The 13,072-nt window shown below is 39.1% G+C and overlaps 1 protein-coding gene across 2 annotated transcripts in view; it reads left to right on the top strand.

Moving 5' to 3' along the window:
• The window catches only part of STXBP5L (syntaxin binding protein 5L), a 369,562-nt gene that overhangs the window by 76,027 nt on the left and 280,463 nt on the right, over positions 1-13,072 (top strand). The gene's annotated exons all lie outside the window — the stretch shown is intronic.

The following is a 13,072-nucleotide window of genomic DNA, read 5'->3' as shown; positions in this document are numbered from 1 at the left end:
TTTGTATCAGCCTCAACTTGCTTCGTGTTTTATAATTTTCAGAGTATAGGTCTTTTACCTCCTTGGTTAAGTTTATTCTAAGGTATTTTGTTTTTCTTGATATGATTTCAAATGGAATTGTTTCCTTACTTTCACTTTCTGTTATTTCATTCTTAGTGTATAGAAAAGCAACAGATTTCTGTATGTTAATCTTGTATCCTACAACTTAAGTGAATTAGTCTGTAAGTTCTAATAGTTCTTTTTTTTTTTGGTGGGCGACACTTTAGGGTTTTCTCTATATTGTCTCATGTCTTCTGCAAATAGTGACAGTTTTGTTTCTTCCCTTCCAATTTGGATGCCTTTTTCTTTCTTTTCTTTTTTTTTTGTCTGATTGCTGTTGCTAGGAATTCCAATACTATGTTAAATAGAAGTGGTGAGAGTGGGCATCCTTGTCTTGTTCCTGATTTTAAAGGAAAAGCTTTCAGCTTTTCAACATTGAGTATGGTGTTAGCTGTGGGTTTGTCATAAATGGACTTTATTATGTGGATATATCTTCCCTCCATACCAACTTTGATGAGAGTTTTTATCATGAATGAATGTTGCATTTTGTCAAATGCTTTTCTGCACCTATTGAGATGATTATGTGATTTTTATTCTTTAATTTGTTAACATGGTGTATTACATTGATTGATTTGTGGATATTGTAACCTTCCTTGCATCCCTGGAATAAATCCTATTGATCACAGTATATTGTCCTTTTTATATATTAAGTTTGGTTTGTTAATGTTTTTGAGGATTTTTATATACACATTCATCAGAGATATTGGCCTATAATTTTCTTTTTTAGTTTCATTTTAGAGTATACTTCTTTAACAATGTTGTGTTAGTTTTAGGTGTACAGTGAACTGAAAGTGATTCAGTTATACACATACAAGTATCCATTCTTTTTCAAATTCTTTTCCCATTTAGGTTATTACAGAATATTGAGCCAAGTTCCCTGTGCTATACAGTAGGTCCTTGTTGGTTAACTATTTTAAATATAGTAGTGTGTACATGTCAACCCCAAACTACCAATCTATCCTTGCCACCACCACCTGTTCCCCCTGGAAACCATAAGTTCATTGTCTAAGTCTGTGAGTATTTCTGTTTCATAAATTAGTTCATTTGTATCATTTTTTTTAGATTCCACATATAAGCAATATCATATGATACTTGTCTTTCTCTGTCTGACTTAACTTCACTTAGTATGATAATCTCCAGGTCCATCCATGTTGCTGCAAATGGCAGTATTTTATTCTTTTTAATGGTTTAATCATACTCCATTGTATATATGTACCACATCTTCTTTATCCATTCATCTGTCAGTGGACATTTAGGTTGCTTCCATGTCTTGGCTATTGTAAACAGTGCTGCAGTGAACATTGGGGTGTGTGTATCCTTTCGAACCATGTTTTTCTCCAGGTATATGCCCAGGAGTGAGATTGCTGAATCATATGGTAGCTGTATTTGTAGTTTTTGGAGGAACCTTCATACTGTTCTCCATAGTGGCTGTACCAATTTACATTCCCAGTGGTGTAGGAGGGTTCCTTTTTTTCCCACACTCTCTCCAGCATTCATTGTTTGTAGACTTTTTGATGATGGCCATTCTGAGTGGAGTGAGCTGGTACCTCATTGTAGTCCTGATTTGCATTTCTCTAATAATTCGTGATGTTCAGCATCTTTTCATGTGCTTCTTGGCCATCTGTACATTTCTTTAGCAAAATGTATATTTAGATCCTCTGCCCATTTTTTGATTGGTTTGTCTGTTTTTTTCTTTTTTTTTTAATATATTGAGCTCATGAGCTGTTTGTAGATTTTGGAGATTAATGCCTTGTTGGTTGCATGGTTTGCAAATATTTTCTCCCAACCTGTGGGTTGTCTTTTTGTTTCGTTTATGGTTTCCTTTGCTGTGCAAAGGCTTTTGAGCTTAATTAGTCCCATTTGTTTATTTTTATTTCCATTACTCTTGAGAAAGATATTGCTGTGATTTATGTCAAAAAGTGTTCTGCCTATGTTTTCCTCTAAGAGTTTTATAGTATGTGGTCTTACAATTAGGGCTTTAATCCATTTTATTTTTGTGTATCATCTTAAAGAATGTTCTAATTTCATTCTTTTACATGTAGCTGTCCAGTTTTCCCTGCACAATTTGTTGTAGAGACTGTCTTTTCTGTTTGTATACTCTTGCCTCCTTTGTTGTGGATTAATTGACCATAGGTGCATGGGTTTATTTCTAGGCTTTCTATCCTGTTCTATTGATCTATATTTCAGTTTTGTGCCAGTGCCATACTGTTGTGATGACTGTAGCTTTGTAGTGTAGTCTGAAGTGAGGGGAACTGATTCCTCCAGCTCGGTTTTTCTTTCTCAAGTTTGCTTTGGTTATTTGGGCTCTTTTGTGTCTCCATACAAATTTTAAGATTTTTTTGTTCCAGTTCTGTAAAAATTGTCACTGGTAATTTGATAGGGATTGCATTGAATCTGTACATTGCCTTGGGTAGTGTAGTCATTTTCACAATGTTGATTCTTCCAATCCAAGAACATGGATATCGTTCCATCTGTTTGTGTCATCTTCAATTTCTTTCATCAGCATCTTATAGTTTTCTGTGTACAGGTCTTCTGCCTCCTTAGGTAAGTTTATTCCTAGGTATTTTATTCTTTTTTATGCAGTGGTAAATGGGAGTGTTTCTTTAATTTCTTTATCTGATCTTTTATTGTTAGTGTATAAAATGCAACAGATTTCTGTGTATTAATTTTGTATCCTGCAACTTTACAGAATTCATTGATGAGCTCTAGTAGTTTTCTGGTAGCTGCTTTGGGATTTTCTATGTATAGGATCATGTCATCTGCAAACAGTGAGTTTTACTTCTTCTTTTCCAGTTTGGATTCCTTTTATTTTTCTTCTCTGATTGCCATGGCTAGGACTTCTAAAACTATGTTGAATAAAGGTGGCGAGAGTGGACATCCTTCTATTGTTCCTGAACTTAGGTAAAATGCTTTTAGCTTTTTGCCTTTGACTGTGATGTTAGCTGTAGGTTTGTCATATATGGCCTTTATTATGTTGAGATATGTTCCTCAGTGCCCACTTTCTGGAGAGTTTTTATCATAAATGGGTGTTGGATTTTGTTAAAATCTTTTTCTGCATCTATTGAGATGATCATATGGTTTCTATTCTTTAATTTGTTGATGTGGTGTATCACACTAATGGCTTTGCAGATATTGAAAAACCCTTGCATCTCTGGGATAAATCCCACTTGATCATGGGGTATGATCCTTTTAATGTATTGTTAGATTCAGTTTGCTAGTATTTTGTTGAGGATTTTTGCATGTATGTTCATCAGTGATATTGGCCTATAGTTTTCTTTTTTTGTGACATCTTTGTCTGGTTTTGGTATCAGAGTGATGGTGGCCTCATAGAATGAGTTTGCGAGTGTTCCTTCCTCTGCATTTTTTTGAAGAGTTTCAGAAGGATAGGTGTTAACTCTTCTCTAAATGTTTGATAGAATTCACCTGTGAAGCCATATGGTCCTGGTCTTTTGTTTGCTAGGAGTTTTTAAATCACAGTTTCAATTTCAGTACTTGTGATTGGTGTGTTCTTATTTTCTGTTTCTTCCTGGTTCAGTCTTGGAAGGTTGTGGCTTTCGAAAAATTTGTCCATTTCTTCTAGGTTGTCCATTTTGTTGGCATATAGTTGCTTATAGTAGTCTCTTAGGATGCTTTGTATTTCTGTGGTGTCCATTTTAACTTCTTTTTCATTTCTCATTGTATTGATTTGAACTCTATCCCTTTTTATCTTCATGAGTCTGGCTAAAGGTTTATCAATTTTGTTTATATTCTCAAAGAACCAGCTTTTAGTTTCATTGATCTTTTCTATTGTTTTATTTGTCTCTATTTCACTTATTTCTCCTCTTATCCTTATGATCTCTTTCCTTCTACTAACTTAGGGTTTTGTTTGTTCTTCTTTCTCTAGTTGCTTCAGGTGTAAGGTTAGGTTGTTCATTTGAGATTTTCCTTGTTTCGTTAGGTAGGATTGTATTGCTATAAACTTCCCTCTTAGAACTGCTTTTGCTGTGTCTCATAGGTTTTGGATCATCATGCTTTCATTTTCATTTGTCTCTAGGTATTTTTTGATTTCCTCTTTGATTTCTTTAGTGATCCATTGATTTTTTAGTAGCATATTGTTCAGCCTTCACGTGCTTTGTTTTTTACAATTTTTTTTTATTGTAGTTGATATTTAATCTCTTAGCATTGTGGTCAGTAAAAATGCTTGGTATGATTTCAGTTTTCTTAAATTTTCCATTGCTTGCTTTGTGGTCCAGCATGTGATCTATCCTGAACAACGTTCCATGTGCATTTGAAAAGAATGTGTATTCTGCTGCTTTTGGATGGAATGCTCTATAACTATCAGTTAAGTCCATCTGGTTTAACGTGTCATTTAAGGCCTGTGTTTCCTTACTGGTTTTCTTTCTGGATGATCTGGCCATTGATGAAAGTGGGGTGTTAAAGTCCCCCACTATTATTGTGTTACTGTTGATTTCTCCTTTTATGGCTGTTAGCATTTGCCTTATATATTGAGGTGCTCCTATGTTGGGTGCATATATATTTTCCACTGTTATATCTTCTTCTTGGATTGATCCCTTGATTTTTATGTAGTGTCCTTCTTTGTCTCTGTTTCAGTCTTTGTTTTAATGTCTTTTTGTCTTATATGAGTATTGCTACTCTGGCTTTCTTTTGATTTCCATTTTTATGGAATACCTTTCCATTCCCTCACTTTCAGTCTGTATGTGTCCCTAGATCTGAAGTTTGTCTCTTGTAGACAGCATATATATGGGTCTTGTTTTTGTATCCATTCAGCAAGTATATGTCTTTTCATTGGGGCATTTAATCCGTGTACGTTTGAGGTAATTACTGATATGTATGTTCTTATTGCCATTTTGTTAATTGTTTAGGATTTGTTTTTGTAGGTCTTTTTTCTTCCCCTACTCTTTTATTCTCTTCTTTTGTGATTTGATGACTAATTTTAACATTGTGTTTGGGTTTCTTTTTCTTTTTTGCATGTGTATCGTAGATTTTTCGGTTTGGGGTTACCATGAGGTTTTTTTTTTTTACCATGAGGTTTTGATATAAGTCTATATAGGAACAATATTGTTTTACGTTGCTGGTCTTTTGATTTCAAATGCATTTTCAATATCCTGCATTTGTGCTTTCCTCTTCTCACGAATGCTGGTTTTGATATCTTATTTGTTAGTGGATGATTTCCTACCTTTACTGTGTGTTTTTCTTTACCAGAGAGGTTTTCCATTCGTAATTTTTTTGTGTCTAGTTTTGGTCTCTTCTTTTCCCTATAGAGAAGTTCCTTAAGCATCTGTTGCAGAGCTGTTCTGGTGGTGCTGAATTCTCTTAGCTTTTGCTTTTCTATAAAGCTTTCATTTCTCTGTGGAATCTGAATGAGAGCCTTGCTGGGTAGAGTATTCTTGGTTGTAGGTTCTTTCCTTTCATCACTTTAAATATATCATGCCACTCCCTTCTGGCCTGCAGAGCTTCTCCTGAGAAACAGCTGATAACTTTTTGGGATTCCTTGTAAGTTATTTGTTGCTTTTCCCTTGATGCTTTTAATATGTTTTCTTTGTCTTTAATTTTTGTAATTTGATTACTATGTGTCTCGGCATGTTCCTCCTTGGGTTTATCCTGCCTCTGACTCACTGCGCTTCTTGGGCTTGGGTGACTGTTTCCTTTCCCATGTCAGGGAAGTTTTCACCTGTTATCTCTTTAAATATTTTCTGACGGCCTTTTTCTCTCTCTTCTCCCTCTGGGACCCCTATAATGCAAATGTTGGTGCATTTTATGTTGTCCCAGAAGTCTCTTAGACTGTCCTTGTTTCTTTTCATTCTTTTTACTTTATTCTGTTCTGCAGCAGTGATTTCCACCACTCTGTCTTCCAGTTCACTTATCTGTTCTGCCTCAGTTATTCTGTTATTGATTCCTTCTAGTGTATTTTTCATTTCAGTTATCATGTTGTTCATCTCTGTTTGTTTATTCTTTAGTTCTTCTAGATCTTTTTTAAACATTTCTTGTGTCTTCTCGAGCTATGCCTCCACTCCCTTTCTGAGATCTTGGATCATCTTTACTGTTATTACTGTGAATTCATTTTTGGGTAGATTGCCTGTCTCCACCTTGCTTTGTTGTTCTGGGGTTTTATCTTGTTCCTTCATCTGGGACTTATTCTTCTGCCATATATCATTTTGTCTAACTTTCTGTGATTGTGGTTTCCTTTACATTGGCTGCAGAGTTTTACATTGGCTGCTGTAGTTTTTCTTGCTTCTGCTGTCTGCTCCCTAGTGGATGAGGCTGTCTGAGAGGCTTGTGCAGGACACTGGTTCTTGCCCACTGGTGGGTGGAGCTGTGCCTTGTCCCTCTGGTGGGTAGGGCTGTGCCAAGGGATGTGTCTAGAGAGCTGTGGGTTCAGGAAGACTTTATGCACCCTGTCTGCTGATGGGTGGAGCTGTTTTCCCATCTTGTTGGTTGTTTGGCCTGGGTATTCCAGCACTGGAGGCTGCAGGCTGTAAGGTGGGGCCAGGTGTTAAGAAAATGACAGTCTCTAGGAGGGCTCACACCAATGAGTACTCTCAAGAACTGCCATCGCCAGTGTCTTTGTCCCTGTAATGAGCACAGCCTTCTCCCACCTCCACAGGAGACCCTCCAATACCAGAAGATAGGTCTGGCACAGTCTTTTATGAGATCACTGCTTTTTCCATGCGTTCTGACGCACACGAGACCTTGCATGCACCCTCCAAGAGTGGTGTTTGTGTTTCCCCCAGTCCTGGAATTCCTGTGATCAAACCCTGATGGCCTTCAAAGCCAGATTCTCTGGGGGCTCCTCCTCCCCTTGCCACCATTGTCAGACCCCCAGGCTGGGGAGCCTGATGTGGGGCTCAGAACTTTCACTTCTGTGGTATAATTATTTTCCAGTTTGTGGGTCACCCACCTGGTGGGTATGGGATTTGATTTTATAGCAGTTGCACCACTCTTACTGTCTCATTGTGGCTTCTTCTTTGTCTTTGGATATAGGCGATTTTTTTGGTAGGTTGCAGCTTTTTTTGTTTATTTTGTTTTGTTTTTTGTCGATAGTTGTTTAGCAGTTAGTTGTGATTTTGGTGTTTTCATAAGAGCAGTAAGCTCATGTCCCTCTACACCATCTTGTCTCCGTCCTTTGTAATTTTCTTTCTTTTTTTTTCTTTGCGGTGTCTTTGGTTTAGGTATTAGGATAACAATGGCCTCATAGAGTGAACTTGGAAGTGTTCCCTCTTCTTGACTATTTTGGAATAGTTTTTGAAGGACAGGTATTGATATTAGTTCTTCTTTTTATGTTTGTAGAATTTCCTGGTGAAGTGGTTTGGTCCTGGAGCCTTGTTTGCTGGGAGCTTTTAAAAATTATAAATTCAATTTCACTACAAGTGATAGTTTGTTCAGATTGTCTGTCTCTTCCTGAATCAGTCTTGGAAGGATATGGTTCTAAGAATTTATTTATTTTATCTAGGTTGTTCAATTTATTGGCATATAACTGTAGTATTCTCTTATGTTTTTTTGTACCTTTGTGATATGAATTATAAATTTTCCTGTTTCTTATGTTGTTAATTTTGATCTTTTTTTTTTTCCTGATGAGCCTAGCTATAAACTTATCAATTTTGTTTATCTTTTCAAAAAATAAGTTCTTGGTTTTATTGATTTTTCTGGTTTTTCTTTGGGGGGGGTCACTATTTTATTTATTTCCTTTCTGATCTTTATTATTTCCTTCCTTCTCCTGACTTTGGGCTTTGTTCCTTTTTTTTTTTTTTAATTCTTTCAGATGGTACATTAGGTTGTTCATGTGAGATTTTTCTTATTTCTTGATGAAGGCCTATATCACTGTAAACTTCCCTCTTAAAACGGCTTTTTTTGTGTGTGTGTCCCATAGATTTGCAAAGTTGCATTTTTAGTTTTATTTGTCTTGAGGTATTTTACGATTTCTTCATTGATCTATTGGCTTTTTAGTTGCATGTTGTTTAGTCTCCATTTTTTTTTTTACCTATTTTTCTTTCTGTGATTGATCTCTAGTTTTGTATTAGTTTCTAGTTTTTTTTTTTCAGAAAAAATGCTTGATGTCTTTTTATCCTTTTAAATTTGTTTAAACATGTTTTGTGGCATAGCGTGTAATATGTCCTGGAGAACATTCCATGCGCCCTTGAAAAGAATGTGTAGTCTGCTGTTTGGTGATGTAAAGTCCCTTAGATACCTATTAAGTCCAGTTGGTCTAATGTGTCATTTAAGACTACTGTTTCTTAATTTTTTTTCTGGATAATCTGTTTATTGATGTAAGAAGATGTTAAAGTACCCTACTATTATTGTACTATTGTCAATTTCTCCCTTTACGTCTGTTAAAATTTGCTTCATTTACTTATGTGCTCCTATATTAGCTGTATATATGCTAACGAGTCTTATATCCTCTACTTGTATTGATCCCTTTATCATTATATGATGCCCTTCTTTTTCTTCTGTGGTTGATTTTGTCTGATGAGAGTATTGCTACTCCATCTTTCCTGTCGTTTGCATTTGCATGAAATATCGTTTTCTATTCCCTCGCTTTTAGTCTGAGTGCCTTTAGCTTTGAAGTGAGTCTCTTATAGCCAGGATATAGATGTGTCCTGGGTTTTTTTTAAATACAATCAGCACTTTATGTCTTTTGATTTGAGCATTTAATCCATTGACATATAAAGAGAGCATTGATTGGTATGTACTTATTTCCATTTTGTTACTTGTTTTTTGTTACTTGTTTGTTGTTTTTGTTCTTTTCTGTTCTTTTCTTCTTCTTTTAATTTCTTCTCCTGTGGTTTGATGGGTGTGTGTGGTATGCTTGTGTTCCTTTCTCTCTAGTTTTTGTGTACCTATTGCCTATTGTATGGTTTTGATTTGTGGTTAACATGGAGTTTATATATGTTGACCTATAACTATGTCTACTTCTTCCAAAGCAGTAGTCATTTAAGTTTAAACACATTCTAAAAGATCTACATCTTTTACTCCCCTCCCCCGTGTTTTTTGTTTTTGATGTCATATTTTACATCTTCATATTTATCCCTTAACTGTTTATTGCAGTTATAGTTGATTTTGCAATTTTTGTCTTTTAATCTTCACATTAGCTTATTTAAGTGGTTGATCCACAGTCTTTACTATATATTTGCCTTTACTAGTGGGATTTTTCCTTTCCTATAAATTCTTACTTGTTGTAGCCATTTCTTTTCCATTTAGGGAAGATGCTTTAACATTTCTTTTAGGGTCAATTTAGTTAGTATTGATGAACTCTTTTAGTTTTTGCTTGTCTGAGAAATTTTTTTCTCTCCTTCATTTATGAATGATAATCTTGTGGGACAGAGTATCTCAGGTTGTAGGTTTCCCCTTTCAGCACTTTAAATATATCATGCCACTCCCTTCTGGCCTGCAAAATCTGTAGAATAATAAGCTGATAGCCTTATGGGTATTCCCTTGTATGTGACTCTTTGTTTTTCATTTGCTGCCTTTAGAATTCTCTATCTTTAACTTTTTCCATTTTAATTATGATATCTCTTGGTGTGGGTCTCTTCAGTTCATTTTGTTTGGGACCCTCTGTGCTTCCTGTATCTGGATGTCTGTTTCCTTCTTCAGGCTTGAAAATTTTTTAGCCATAATTTCATCAAACACATTTTCAACCCCTTTCTCTATCGCTCCTTCTTGAACCCCTATAATGCAAATGTTAGTATGCTTGATGTTGCCTCAGTGATCCCTTAAACTATCCTTACCTTTTTTTTTTTTTTTTTTTTTGTGGTATGCGGGCCTCTCACTGCTGTGGCCTCTCCCGCTGCGGAGCACAGGCTCCAGACGCGCAGGCCCAGCGGCCATGGCTCATGGGCCCAGCCGCTTCGTGGCACGTGGGATCCTCCCAGACCGGGACACGAACCCACGTCCCCTGCATCTGCAGGCGGACTCTCAACCACTGCGCCAAAGGATAGGTAAGCCCTATCCTTACCTTTTAAAATTTATTTTTCTTTTTGCTGTTATGATTGGGTGATTTCCATTATTCTTTCTTACAGATTGCTTATGCATTCTTCTGCATCACCTAGTCTGCTGTTAAATCCTTCTAGTATGCTTTTCATTCCAGTTATTTTATTCTTTTTCTCTGACTGGTTCTTTTTTATATTTTCTAGTTCCCTGTTAAAATTCTCACTGTGTTCATCTATTCTCTTCCCAAGTTCAGTTAGCATTCTTATTACTAATGCTTTGAACTCTTTATCTGGCAAATTATTTATCTCTGTTTCATTAGTTGTTTTTTCAGGGCTTTGTTTCTTGTTCTTTTGCTTGAAACAAATTCCTTTGTCTTCTCATTTTACTTAACTTTCTTTGTCTTTACAAAATTAGGTGAAACATTTACCTATTTCAGTCTTGCAGGGGTGTCCTGTGTGACAGCATCCCCATGCAGTCTTCACATGCTGGGTGGCTTTCTTGGGATTGCTAATCTGAAGTGAGCACAGGTCACATCTTCCCTTTGGGTGTGCTGGCAGCTACCACCTTGCTGGGAGGCAGGGGTGGACGTGGAGGGGCTAGAGCCAGAGCCAGGTGTGAGCCTGGGTTTCTTCTATGCTCAGTGGCTGTCACCACCCTATGGGAGTGGGTTTGGGGCCCAAGATGCTGGAGCTGAAGTCCCATGTGTCGATTGGAGCTGGTTCCATTCCCTGTAAGTGTGCACTCTCCCCTGCCCTCGGTGTTGGCACCTCCATCCCAGTGGAAGGGAACATAAGAGGAAGAGGGGCTTGAGCGGCCCCCAGTGGGGCTGGGTTATGCCCTGGTATGGTCCCAGCAAGCCAGTCAGAGCCCCAGGCCATTTCTGATCCGCTGCCTTCATGTGCTCACCAGAAACATTCTCCCTTGCCCTGTTTAGAAGCGGGGCCTGGCCCTAGCTGGCTCTGCTTCCTCCAAATGTGTGTACCTTCACCCTAGTGGAGAGCAGCTCTGGAGCAAGAGGAGCTGGAGCAACTGCCTGCCGTGGGCCAGGATGCCTGCTGGGTTGATTCCCATACAGGAGTCAGAGCCCCAGGCTGCTTCCAAACTGCTTCCTTCCCACACACCAGCAGTGGCCGCCCTCACCCTGTTCAGATTCAGGGCTGGTTGCACACCAGCTCCATCACCTCCAAGTATGTTATTCCTTAGCAGTGGCAGCCTTTGCCCTAGTGGAGAGGTGTGCTGGAGCAAGAGGGGCTGCAGCAGTCTCCAGATGCAGGCTGGGGTGCACTGGGGCAGTAGTGGGAAACTGGCATGAGCCCTGGGGCGTTTTCAGCCTACTTTCTCCACCTTGTTCCTGGGAGTAAGCAAGCATGTGTGAGTGGAGTCTCAGTTTCTTTCAACTCTCTGGTACATCCCACTGGTTTTTAAACCTGCTCAGGGGACTCATCTACCTGATGTCCAACCCAGTGGCTGGGGTGCCCAATATGTAGTTCAAACCCCTCAGTCCCCAGGGAGGATCTCCCAACCTGTGATATCTCCTTCCTCTTGTCTGTTTCCTGCTACAAGAACTGGTCCCAGACTGATCCCCTCTCCTCCCTTCCTACCTGACTCCATGTGGGTATTTCTTTATAGCCTTGGTTGTAAAAGAGCCTTTCTGCCAGTCTCTAGTTTGTTTTCAGCTAGAGTTGCCCCACACATAGATCTGTTCTTGATGCATTCATTGGGGGAGGTGAGCCCAATGTCCTACTCCACCATCTTGATTTCTCCATTTCTTTATTAAATGCATTTAGTTCGTGAATTGTTTTCCTGATTTTGCTTAGTTGTATATCTGTGTTTTCTTGCATTTCATACAGTTTAAGATGATGATTTTACATTCTTTGTCAGGGAAATCATAAATTTCCATTTCTTTGGGGTCAGTTGCTGGAGCTCTATTACTTTCCTTTGGTGGCATCATATTTGTATAATGCTTTGTTGTCTATGTAGCCTTATATTAGTGTCTGTGCATTTGTGAAGCAAGCACCTCTTCCAGTCTTTACAGACTGGTTTCAGAAGATAAAGACGTTCTGTTTGTTTCCCGAGCTGATAGGATTACTTCCATAATTGCAGTTGTGCTGCATTGGAGCCAGTTGTGAGGCTTTTGCTGGGTCTGCAGTAGCATCTATGATTTGTGGGCTTGCTACTGGGTCTTATGCTGGTGTGGATCCCTTCCAGTCCCCAGGTAGATGTGACTACCTGCAGTACCTTGTTCAGTAGGGTGGGACTGGGACAAGGGTCTGCTTTGGGGTCCACGTGTGGGTCCCCAGGTAGCAAGCCTATTACCAGGTAAATGGTGGGTGTGCCTCCTGCCAGATCTTGGGTGGACTGCTGCCTGGTCACTGGATGGGTCCCTGGATGGACAGGACTGACCCTGGACTGTAGCTGAGAGGTACTGGAACTGAGCCTCAATGCTGTTTCAGATTCCACAGCCAAGATTTGCTCTGCAGTCATGGATGGGTATGTCTCCCTCCAGATCACTGGATGGGCTGAATTGGTCCCTGACTGTGGCCAGAGGGGCTGGAGTTGAGTATAGGGCCCTTTCAGGATCTCTTGGAGTGCAGTTATGTTTTCTGACAGGTTCCTGTGCCAGGACTGCTTGGGGATTGTGGTTGGGAGTATTAGGCCCTTTCAGGATCTCTGGGAGTACATACAGGAGTGTGTCCTGTTGGGTACCTGTGGCAGCAGAACTGTTCACAGTCTCCAGTTGGAAGGGGCTAGGACTCAGTGTAGGGCCCTTTCAGTTCTCCAGGGTTGCAGCCAGGTGTGTTTCCTACTGAGACCTTGGACCCTCAGGACTGCTGTAGACTGGCAGACTGTAGTTATGAGGAAGCTGGAGTCACATACAGGGCCTTTTCAGGAACTCCAGGGGACAGAGACAGGAGTGTCTCCTGCCTGGTCTTTGTGCAAGCAGAAATTCTAGAAGACTGGCAGTGAGGGGGCTTGAGCTGAGTATAAACCCCTTTTAGGATCTTAGAGGGTACAGACAAGCGTGTTTCCTATAGGGTTCCTTTGCCAG

The sequence above is a fragment of the Stenella coeruleoalba genome (assembly GCF_951394435.1).
Source record: "Stenella coeruleoalba genome assembly, chromosome: 5".
NCBI classification, from domain to species: domain Eukaryota; kingdom Metazoa; phylum Chordata; class Mammalia; order Artiodactyla; family Delphinidae; genus Stenella; species Stenella coeruleoalba.
This window is presented reverse-complemented; position numbering and strand designations above follow the sequence as displayed.